This window comes from Aquarana catesbeiana, linkage group LG09 (genome assembly GCF_042186555.1).
Source record: "Aquarana catesbeiana isolate 2022-GZ linkage group LG09, ASM4218655v1, whole genome shotgun sequence".
In the NCBI taxonomy this organism is placed as follows: Eukaryota; Metazoa; Chordata; class Amphibia; order Anura; family Ranidae; genus Aquarana; species Aquarana catesbeiana.
The window spans coordinates 202,617,516-202,630,271 of NC_133332.1; positions in this window are offsets into that span (position 1 = coordinate 202,617,516).

Sequence of the window (12,756 nt, forward strand, 5' to 3'; positions counted from 1 at the left end):
TGCTTAAAGTGTTACTAAACCCACAACAGTCAAATCAGTCTGTATATGCATGCTTGTTATACTCACTGTGGAACCTAAGAGGTTAATCCTCTGCATTGTGTAAAAAGGCAGTTTGATCCTGTGTCCTCTGATCCTCCTCTTCTTCCAGAGTCCCCAATATATCTCCCTATAGAACAGAGACTAGGGGACAAGCTGCACATGCTCAGTTTGGTGTGCATTGCTAGAGAGTTTGTAATTTTTTCTTGGGTGAGTGCATATAATCAGAAAGGGAGGGGTCCTGCAGCCTCATTGGACAAGCAGGAGAGAATGAAAATTCCTACAAGTTTTAACCAGATACTGATAGAAGTCACGAGACTGTTCTAACTGCTGATGAGAAAAGATATTTAACTGTTTATATTATTATTATACAGGATTTATATAGCACCAACAGTTTGCGCAGCACTTAATATTTACTAAAATAATTGCATTTCCATGTTCTGTGTACTGTGGGAGACCAGATATAGTGAATGCAGGGTCCAGGGTTTGACATCACTTTATCATACCTCCCAACATTTTGAGATGAGAATGAGGGACACCTACTTGCAAACGTATGTAGGCATAGGACACGCCCCCTGACACACCCTTAAAGGAGAATTAACCAAAAAAAAAGGTTAATTGAATCCACAAGGACTTTTTTTTTACCACTACTATTCCTTTATATTTGCTTTTAAAATTTAAAAATGCAGCAATTTAGCACTGGGAAACACTTTTTGAAAGATAAAAAGTGCATTTTATATACAACTATATAGATCAGACCAAAATGAGGGACAAATTAGGAGCTATGAGAGACGGAGGGACATTGCTCCAAATCAGGGACAGTTGGGAGCTATGCTTTATTGGTATCAAATTGACAATAATGTTCGACCACAGTGATGAATAAAATCGAAGGAGAAAGATGTAAATATTTTTCTCAATTTAACAAAATTATAAATGTGGTTTTCGTTCAGGAAAAATTGTAGGACTGTAATGCGCATCCCACAGTCGAATGTAGGATTTGAAACATCAGCATTGAACTCAAACAGAATTTTTCAGGGTTTTTATATGAAATTTGTGGAGTGTATAAGAATATTACTGAATGCTTTGATGAACGAATGTTCTGAATTTCCATACTTACCTTTTAAACAGAATTCATTGACTCCCCATTGACTCATTTTTATTAAGACAAGTACTCCAGGCATTGAGAGTACATTTCCATCCCAGAGCTCAGTAACCAGCTTCTCTGTACAGCAACATGTCCATCCTCTAAAACAGATTTATGTCAAAATCATCTGTGTGTCTTACCTCCCTTTACTCTCCTTATAAATTCAGACTTATTCAGTCAAGCTGGTCATACACTGTACAAATGTACTTCCAAAATTTGCTCAGTAGGTGGCCCTGTTATTCAATTATCGCTCAACATCGGGGGCTGGCTGTCAAAATATAATAATAATCTTGTCCTTTATTTACATGAAGTAACAGGCCTGGGGTGCCTTATGTTATGTGAATGAAGGACAAGGTTATCACTTTACCAAGGTATGCCCTCTCTGACTATGATTGTATGGTGGCTCCATCCACCTATTAACTACACAGCTTCCTACACGAGCAATGGGCAAGCCTGAAAGAATTCGCCCATCTGTACTGTATAGTGTGCATGGAGGAATCTATAAATTGTATTCAGTCTGTGAGCAGAATTAAAAAAACACATCAATATATGGCCAGCTTATCCACTTGCCACTTTCACCCCCTTCCTGCCCAGGCCAATTTTCAGCTTTTAGCGCTGTGACACTTTGAATGACAATTGCGCGGTCATGCAACACTATACCAAAATGACATTTTTAGAATTATTTTTCACACAAATAGAGCTTTCTTTTAGTGGTAAAAACACATGAAAAAAAACGCATTAGTGTGAATGGAGCCTTATACAGGAGGTGTGTTACTGGCAAAATCATTAAAGTGTTACTAAACCCAGTAATATGAAAATAGTTCATCCGCCCCCCACAGTGCTCATAGCTTATAAATCTTCTTTTTACAATAAAATATTGCTACTATATACCTTTTTGGATGATCTGTATACCACGGTCAGTGATTAACTGCACAGTTTCTCCAGTGCTGAGAGTTCAGGTAGGTAGGAGGAGATTTCCACTGCAGCCTGTATACACGTCCACATGTGTGATGCCAATATCATGTGACCTGGCTAGCTCTGAGAACAAGTAAATGCTCTCTCCAGCATAAAAGACACAACTGAGCATGTGCAGGTTGGTTACCCTGCCTGTGTTAGCTGGCCTTTCCAAGATAGACAATGCAAAAAGGGAAGGATCTGTGCATACAGCCTTTTTACACAATGCAGAGGACTAACCCCTAAGTTCTACAGTGAGTATAACAAGCATGCTATGCTGCATATACAGACACATTTTACTGTTGTGGGTTTAGTAACACTTCAACTACTTCAGCCCCGGAAGGATTTACCCCCTACCTGACCAGGCCCTTTTTTGCGATACGGCACTGCGACGCTTTAACTGACAATTGCGTGGTCGTGCAACATTGTACCCAAATAAAATTGATGTCCTTTTTTCCCCACAAATAGAGCTTTCTTTTTTGGTACTATTTGATCACCGTTTTTATTTTTTGCGCTACAAACAAAAAAAGTGACAATTTTGAAAAAAAAAGCAATATCTTTTACTTTTTGCTATAATAAATATCCCCCAAAAATATATAAAATAACAAATTTCTTCCTTAGTTTAGGCCAATATGTATCCTTCTACATATTTTTGGTAAAAAAAAAAAAAAAATCGAAACTAGCGTATATTGATTGGTTTGCGCAAAAGTTATTGCGTCTACAAAATAGGGGATAGATTTATGGCATTTTTATAATTATTTTTTTTTTATATTAGTAATGGCGGCGATCTGTGATTTTTATCGTGACTGTGACATTGCGGCGGACAGATTGGACACTTTTGACACTATTTTGGGACCATTGGCATTTATACAGCGATCAGTGCTATAAAAATGCACTGATTACTGTGTAAATGTCACTGGCAGGGAAGGGGTTAAACACTAGGGGGCGATCAAGGGGTTAAGTGTGTTCCCTCAGTGTGTTCTAACTGTAGGGGGATGGGCTCACTAGAACATGACAGAGATCACTGCTCCCGATCACTGGGAGCAGTAGATCCCTGTCATGTTGCTAGGCAGAACAGGGAAATGCCTTGTTTACAATCTCCCCGTTCTGCCTCTCTGGGCCACGATCGTGGGCCAACCGGCGGACGCTCCCGTGGCGCTTGGTGGGTGCGCGGGTCCGCTAGCTGCCGATGACGGAGTGACGCATGGGTACATCGTTTTGTGCACACCGTGCCGCTTTGCTAACGTAAATCGGTCGGCAAGTGGTTAAGTAAAAACAGAGAGAAAAAAGCGTAAAAAAAAAAAACAAAAAACAATGCAGCCAACACATCTAATGATTGGTAAGCTGCTATATATATATATATATATATATATATATATATATATATATATATGTATATATATATATATATATATATATATATATATATATATGTATATATATATATGTATATATATATATATGTATATATATATATATATATATATATATATATATATATATATATATATATATACACAAGTTTTGGTTAATAATGCTTTTAAGATAAAGTGCAGTAGCCTAAGGCAGAGTCCACCTTTAGGCTGGGTTCACATATCTGCATGCGGTTTGCAGTTAGATGTCCTGTGCGTTTCTGTTCACTGGTTCAGGTGCAAATTTTTCCCTGAATTCGTACCTGAACCGGACAAAAAATGCACAGGCTCCTTTTCAAAACCGCACCACAGCCGCCCCAGACATGTGTGAACCGGCTCCATTGAAAGATGATCACACTCACATGTTATGCAAATTGGATGCGTTTTAAAACGCATCCAATTTGCATATATGTGAACCCAGCCTAAATCTTCTGACCACAGTAAAGATACCAGCATGGCAGGACAAAGCCCTTTGGCACCCAAAGCAATTGCCAAGGCCGGAAATGTTAGGAAGTGTTTTTCAAAGTGATTTCTCAGCTAAATAAAACATGTTAGACATAGAAGGATGGATGAGTTTGCTTTCAATAATAAAAATGAATTAAAAAGCGTTTTTGGTTTGTGGTGCACAGACGCAGTGTAGTTCTGCTTTAAGCTTTCAGATCTTCTGCCCGTATTTCTGTCTGTTGTGTATGGACCACATCCTGCTGTCTGTCAATGCTCATTTTCATTTGATGTCAGTAACATTATCCCTAATTTTTGCAAACTATCCCACATGGTAGAGACATTGAACATATTACATGTCTCTGGCTGTTGAACTCAACAGACCAGAAAGTGGGGGCAAGTGTAAGTTATTTCATAAAAACCAAAATCTGAAAACGAAAGCATTAAGACTCGGAACAGCCAAGTGTCAAAAGAGGGCGCTTGGTTTAGCTTAACGTTGGAGGCGCTCCCCCTGACAACCAGACCCAGCTAAGGGTTTGCTGCACACGTGGAGGAACCGTGACTCAGCATCTGACAAGCTTTGACACTGTGGCATCTATTACTACCCTGAGCAGATCAGGGAGCTATTAATGCTAAAACCAGAGTTCATCTAAATGAAAGCCAAACTCCAGGCAAACACAAAAGACACAAATGAATGCAGCTCTGTATTCATTTTTAAACCTTTAATTGGATTAATTTTAATACAGATGGTGTATGTACCTGAATTTGACTGAGCATCTGACTTTTAAGGCCTGACTTTACACACGATATGAAAATCGGAAGTAAAATTTCGGCCAACGAACGATCTGCTGATTTTCGGATCGTGAGTACGGAGCTTTCGACAGCCGATTCCGGCTTTTAGTCAGACAAAAGCTGGATTTGCCGACTATAAAATTTTTGTCGTATGTGAAGTCAACATCCAATTTTCATTCAATTACTACGGTTTTCATACGAAAAAAAAAAAAACATAAGAGCAAGACTACGCATGCTCAGGAACGAAAGAATACATACAAAACTATTCAACACATTGATGTTGTATTCTGTTGTATGAGAATTTTCGTATGGCAAGCAACCTCTTCACTTTCGACATGAGACTAGTATACAACAAAAAAACGACGTTCAGTTGTCCGAAAATCTGATCCTTTGTACGAGGCTTTACAGTCCCCTATACAACAGCACTCAGACTGGGAGAGGGTGAGACAGAAGTGGGAGTCAGGTATGCTACCTGCAAGGTGTTGACAAGGACTATGCAGACAGAAAGAGAGCAAAGTGAGAAAAGGGGATGACCTCATTCATCTGCTGCAGCTCTTTCCCATCCCAGCGTGCTGGTCATTGACCCTGCATTCACATCTCTGCCGGTGCGGGAAACTCACTGATCTGTGGGAACGCATCGGGCTGCCATTCATTCTGAATGGCACTCCCACGCATGTAAAATCGCAGTGCGTGGAACTGTAGGGAAATCGCATGGTCAAAAAGACAATGCAATTTCCCTGCGGCTGCGTTTTTGAAAAAGGTGCATGCACCTTTTTTTTTTTGCAGAAACGCAGGCACGGTAGCCCAGTCATTTGAATGGGCTATCCTGCCCGCACAAACGCAGCCCGCACAGAATGCAGAGATGGGAACCTAGGGTGAGAGAGGATACAGCTGTATTCCTTAACCACTTGACCTCCACAAGGTTTTATCCCCTTTATGACCAGGACATTTTTTCCTATTCAGCACTGCACTAATTTAACTGGCAATTGCACGATCATGTAACACAAATTAAATTTATATCATTTTTTTTCACACAAATAAACGTGTCTTTTGGTGGGATTTGATCACCACTGTATTTTTTATTTTTTATTACATATACGAAAAAAAATAATATATAGCTATGGAATATATACTGAAATTTATATAGCTATAGACTATACTGTAATGGCGGTGATCAGCGATGTGTGATAGGACCTTGTTGTCGGAAATTCCAACCGTGTGTGGGCTCCATCACACATTTTTCATTGGATTTTCCGACACACAAAGTTTGAGAGCAGGATATAAAATTTTCCGACAACAAAATCTGTTGTCGGAAATTCCGATCGTGTGTACACAAATCCGACGGACAAAGTGCCACGCATGCTCAGAATAAATAAAGAGATGAAAGCTATTGGCCACTGCCCCGTTTAAAGTCCCGATGTACGTGTTTTACGTCACCGCGTTTAGAACAATCGGATTTTCCGACAACTTTGTGTGACCGCGTGTATGCAAGACAAGTTTGAGCCAACATCCGTCGGAAAAAATCCTAGGATTTTGTTGTCGGAATGTCCGAACAAAGTCCGACCGTGTGTACGGGGCATTATTGTGATAGGGTGGCAAGCAATCTGGCGCTAACAGCCACTATCTAGGAGGGTCGCTAACTGACACTGACATTGCTAGTGACACTAATACAATGATAATACTGTACACTGACACTGTGCTAATGACACTGACTGGAAAGGGGTTAACATCTAGGGAAAATCAAAGGGTTACCTGTGTGCCTAACAATGTGTAATGTGTGCTGCTTTTACTTTACCATCTGTCTGTATTTTCTCCCTGCTTTGCAGCAAGAAGAAACAGCTAGATCGCTGTTCACAGTGTTGTGTGTTTTTGTAAACACAGAAATCTGTGTGTGATTGGCCACAGCTGTTTGGCTGAAATCGGCTGTCAAACGTGTGTTGTGTCCAATCACAGTACGGTCGGCAGGGGGCGTGCTCATGTGTGCTCCAAAACTGGAAGAAAGCGGTGGTGTATAGATCAGTTATCTGACCTGCCTGTGCCACTTGCTCGCAGTAAATCTATTGTGAGCGGACAAGTAGTTAAAGATGAATTCCAGGCAATAAAATATATACAGGAGAGCTGACTTACCTGCCCAAGGAAGTTCATTAAGGCTTGGTTCATACCTATGCAGTTTGCTTTTGATCCGTTTCTGCAGTGCCTTTTACGGTGCATTCTGTGTTTTTGCACGCACATTTATGACACTTTTTACTTTTTTTTATGCACTTTGCTTTTTTTTGCCAATATGTTGTTGGGTGGATTTAAAAAAGCGCAAATTGTGGTAAATCGCGGCAAAAACATTCTAAATGCTTTTCTGCAGCTTCTCTGTTGAAGTCTATTGGACCAAGAACACACTGTTCTTGCTTTTAACCACTTAAGGACCGCCTAACGCCGATTTACGTCGGCAAAGCGGCACGGGCAGGCAAAATCACGTACATGTACGTGATTTGCCTTCCGCGGGTGGGGGGTCCCATCGGACCCCCCCCCCGCCGCCCGAGGCGGTCCCGTTCTGTTCCCCGGCGATCCGAGATGAGGGGGAGGCCATCCGTTCGTGGCCCCCCCCTCGCGATCGCCGCCGGCCAATGGGAACATTCCTTTGCTGCTGTATGCTAAACAGCAGCAAAGGAAATGATGTCATCTCCCCTCAGCTCGGTATTCCGTTCCAGCGCCGAGGGGAGAAGACATCAATGTAAGTGCACAACACACACACACAGTAGAACATGCCAGGCATACAAAACACCCCGATCCCCCCCCCCCCCGATCGCCCCCCGATCCCCCCCCAATCACCCCCCCGCCCCCTGTCACAAACTGACACCAGCAGGTTTTTTTTTTTTTTTTTTTCTGATTACTGCATAGTGTCAGTTTGTGACAGTTACAGTGTTGGGACAGTTAGTATTACCCCCCTTTAGGTCTAGGGTACCCCCCTAACCCCCCCTAATAAAGTTTTAACCCCTTGATCACCCCCTGTCACCAGTGTTGCTAAGCGATCATTTTTCTGATCGCTGTATGAGTGTCACTGGTGACGCTAGTTAGGGACGTAAATATTTAGGTTCGCCGTCAGCGTTTTATAGTGTCAGGGACCCCCATATACTATCTAATTAATTTTTTTTTACCCCTTGATTGCCCCCTAGTTAACCCTTTCACCACTGATCACCGTATAAACGTTACGGTTGACGCTGGTTAGTTCGTTTATTTTTTATAGTGTCAGGGCACCCGCCGTTTATTACCGAATAAAGGTTTAGCCCCCTGATCGCCCGGCGGTGATATGCGTCGCCCCAGGCAGCGTCAGATTAGCGCCAGTACCGCTAACACCCACGCACGCAGCATACGCCTCCCTTAGTGGTATAGTATCTGATCGGATCAATATCTGATCCGATCAGATCTATACTAGCGTCCCCAGCAGTTTAGGGTTCCCAAAAACGCAGTGTTAGCGGGATCAGCCCAGATACCCGCTAGCACCTGCGTTTTGCCCCTCCGCCCGGCCCACCCAAGTGCAGTATCGATCGATCGCTGTCACTTACAAAACACTAAACGCATAACTGCAGCGTTCGCAGAGTCAGGCCTGATCCCTGCGATCGCTAACAGTTTTTTGGTAGCATTTTGGTGAACTGGCAAGCAAGCACCAGGCAGCGTCAGGTTAGCGCCAGTAGCGCTAACACCCACGCACGCACCGTACACCTCCCTTAGTGGTATAGTATCTGATCGGATCAATATCTGATCCGATCAGATCTATACTAGCGTCCCCAGCAGTGTAGGGTTCCCAAAAACGCAGTGTTAGCGGGATCAGCCCAGATACCTGCTAGCACCTGCGTTTTGCCCCTCCGCCCGGCCCGGCCCACCCAAGTGCAGTATCGATCGATCACTGTCCCTTACAAAACACTAAACGCATAACTGCAGCGTTCGCAGAGTCAGGCCTGATCCCTGCGATCGCTAACAGTTTTTTTGGTAGCGTTTTGGTGAACTGGCAAGCACCAGCCCCAGGCAGCGTCAGGTTAGCGCCAGTACCGCTAACACCCACGCACGCAGCATACACCTCCCTTAGTGGTATAGTATCTGAACGGATCAATATCTGATCCGATCAGATCTATACTAGCGTCCCCAGCAGTTTAGGGTTCCCAAAAACGCAGTGTTAGCGGGATCAGCCCAGATACCTGCTAGCACCTGTGTTTTGCCCCTCCGCCCGGCCCAGCCCAGCCCACCCAAGTGCAGTATCGATCGATCACTGACACTTACAAAACACTAAACACATAACTGCAGCGTTCGCAGAGTCAGGCCTTGATCCCTGCGATCGCTAACAGTTTTTTTGGTAGCGTTTTGGTGAACTGGCAAGCACCAGCGGCCTAGTACACCCCGGTCGTAGTCAAACCAGCACTGCAGCAACACTTGGTGACGTGGCGAGTCCCATAAGTGCAGTTCAAGCTGGTGAGGTGGCAAGCACAAGTAGTGTCCCGCTGCCACCAAGAAGACAAACACAGGCCCGTCGTGCCCATAGTGCCCTTCCTGCTGCATTCGCCAATCCTAATTGGGAACCCACCACTTCTGCAGCGCCCGTACTTCCCCCATTCACATCCCCAATCAAATGCAGTCGGCTGCATGAGAGGCATTTTCTTTATGTCCTCCCGAGTACCCCTACCCAACGAACCCCCCCAAAAAAGATGTGTCTGCAGGAAGCGCGGATATAGGCGTGACACCCGCTATTATTGTCCCTCCTGTCCTGACAATCCTGGTCTTTGCATTGGTGAATGTTTTGAACGCTACCATTCACTAGTTGAGTATTAGCGTAGGGTACAGCATTGCACAGACTAGGACACACTTTCACAGGGTCTCCCAAGATGCCATCGCATTTTGAGAGACCCGAACCTGGAACCGGTTACAGTTACAAAAGTTAGTTACAAAAAAAGTGTCAAAAAAAAAAATATATATAAAATAAAAAAAAATAGTTGTCGTTTTATTGTTCTCTCTCTCTCTATTCTCTCTCTATTGTTCTGCTCTTTTTTACTGTATTCTATTCTGCAATGTTTTATTGTTATTATGTTTTATCATGTTTGCTTTTTCAGGTATGCAATTTTTTATACTTTACCGTTTACTGTGCTTTATTGTTAACCATTTTTTTGTCTTCAGGTACGCCATTCACGACTTTGAGTGGTTATACCAGAATGATGCCTGCAGGTTTAGGTATCATCTTGGTATCATTCTTTTCAGCCAGCGGTCGGCTTTCATGTAAAAGCAATCCTAGCGGCTAATTAGCCTCTAGACTGCTTTTACAAGCCGTGGGAGGGAATGCCCCCCCCCACCGTCTTCCGTGTTTTTCTCTGGCTCTCCTGTCTCAACAGGGAACCTGAGAATGCAGCCGGTGATTCAGCCAGCTGACCATAGAGCTGATCAGAGACCAGAGTGGCTCCAAACATCTCTATGGCCTAAGAAACCGGAAGCTACGAGCATTTTATGACTTAGATTTCGCCGGAAGTAAATAGCGCCATTGGGAAATTGGGGAAGCATTTTATCACACCGATCTTGGTGTGGTCAGATGCTTTGAGGGCAGAGGAGAGATCTAGGGTCTAATAGACCCCAATTTTTTCAAAAAAGAGTACCTGTCACTACCTATTGCTATCATAGGGGATATTTACATTCCCCGAGATAACAATAAAAATGATTAAAAAAAAAAAATATGAAAGGAACAGTTTAAAAATAAGATAAAAAAAGCAGAAAAATAATAAAGAAAAAAAAAAAAAAAAAAAAAAAGCACCCCTGTCGCCCCCTGCTCTCGCGCTAAGGCGAACGCAATCGGCGGTCTGTCGTCAAACGTAAACAGCAATTGCACCATGCATGTGAGGTATCACCGCGAAGGTCAGATCGAGGGCAGTAATTTTTGCAGTAGACCTCCTCTGTAGATCTAAAGTGGTAACCTGTAAAGGCTTTTAAAGGCTTTTAAAAATGTATTTATTTTGTTGCCACTGCACGTTTGTGCGCATTTTTAAAGCATGTCATGTTTGGTATCCATGTACTCGGCCTAAGATCATCTTTTTTATTTCATCAAACATTTGGGCAATATAGTGTGTTTTAGTGCATTAAAATTTAAAAAAGTGTGTTTTTTCCCCAAAAAATGCGTTTGAAAAATCGCTGCGCAAATACTGTGTGAAAAAAAAAAATGAAACACCCACCATTTTAATCTGTAGGGCATTTGCTTTAAAAAAATATATAATGTTTGGGGGTTCAAAGTAATTTTTTTGCAAAAAAAAAATAACTTTTTCATGTAAACAATAATGCCGCGTACACACGGTCGGACTTTCCGGCATACTTGGTCCGGCGGACCAGAGTGTGCCGGACAATCCGCCCGTGTGTAGGCACCGGCGGACTTTTCCGGCGGACTTTTTCCCAAAAGCCCGCCGGACCTAGATTTGAAGAAAGTTCTAAATCTTTCCGCCGGACTCAGTTTCGGGCGGAAAGTCCGCTCGTGTGTGTGCTGGTCCGACGGAAAGCCCGCTCGTGTGTAGGCTGGTCCGACGGACCAGATACAACACGAGGGCAGGGTATTGCATCTCACGCTCGCTGCAATAGGAAAAACACATTTTCCTATTGCGGCGAGCGCGTGGCATACCAGGCCCTTAGGTCTGGTATGGATTATAAAGGGAAGCCCCTACGCCGAAAAAAACGGCGTGGGGTCCCCCCTAAAATCCATACCAGACCCCGATCCGAGCACGCAGCCTGGCCGGTCAGGAAAGGGGGTGGGGACGAGCGAGCGCCCCCCCCCCCTCCTGAACCGTACCAGGCCGCATGCCCTCAACATGGGGGTGGGTGCTTTGGGGGGGGGGCGCAGGGCACCTTGTCCCCATGTTGATGAGGACAAGGGCCTCTTCCCGACAACCCTGGCCGTTGGTTGTCGGGGTCTGCGGGCGGGGGCTTATCGGAATCTGGGAGCCCCCTTTAATAAGGGGGCCCCCAGATCCCGGCCCCCCACCCTATGTAAATGAGTATGGGGTACATGGTACCCCTACCCATTTACCTAGGAAAAAAGTGTAAGTAATAAAACACACTACACAGGTTTTTAAAATATTTTATTAAACAGCTCCGGGGGGGGGGGGATCTTCCTCCGGCTTCGGGGGTCTTCTTCCGGCTTCGGGGGTCCCTCCGCTTCATCTTCTCCCGGCGTCCGGTTGGTTCTTCTCCGCTCTCTTCTCCCGGTGTTCCTGTTCTTCGGCCGGCTCCTCTGCTGTCTTCAATTAGCTCTCTTGCCAGCAGAGGTCCAGACTTCTGGGCTTCTGGGCTTCTTCTCTTCTCTTCCCCAGATGTTGACACGACGCTCTCTCCTGCTGGACTGCTCTCCGAGGGCTGCGTTGTGACTTATATAGGCGGAGACCCCGCCCCCTTTTGATGTCACAGTCCCTGGGCATGCTGGGACTGTGACGTTTTAGGGGGCGTGGTCAACATCACCCAGTGACCACGCCCCCTAAAACGTCACAGTCCCAGCATGCCCAGGGACTGTGACATCAAAAGGGGGCGGGGTCTCCGCCTATATAAGTCACAACGCAGCCCTCGGAGAGCAGTCCAGCAGGAGAGAGCGTCGTGTCAACATCTGGAGAAGAGAAGAGAAGAAGCCCAGAAGCCCAGAAGTCCGGACCTCTGCTGGCAAGAGAGCTAATTGAAGACAGCAGAGGAGCCGGCCGAAGAACAGGAACACCGGGAGAAGAGAGCGGAGAAGAACCAACCGGACGCCGGGAGAAGATGAAGCGGAGGGACCCCCGAAGCCGGAAGAAGACCCCCGAAGCCGGAGGAAGATCCCCCCCCCCCCGGAGCTGTTTAATAAAATATTTTAAAAACCTGTGTAGTGTGTTTTATTACTTACACTTTTTTCCTAGGTAAATGGGTAGGGGTACCATGTACCCCATACTCATTTACATAGGGTGGGGGGCCGGGATCTGGGGGCCCCCTTATTAAAGGGGG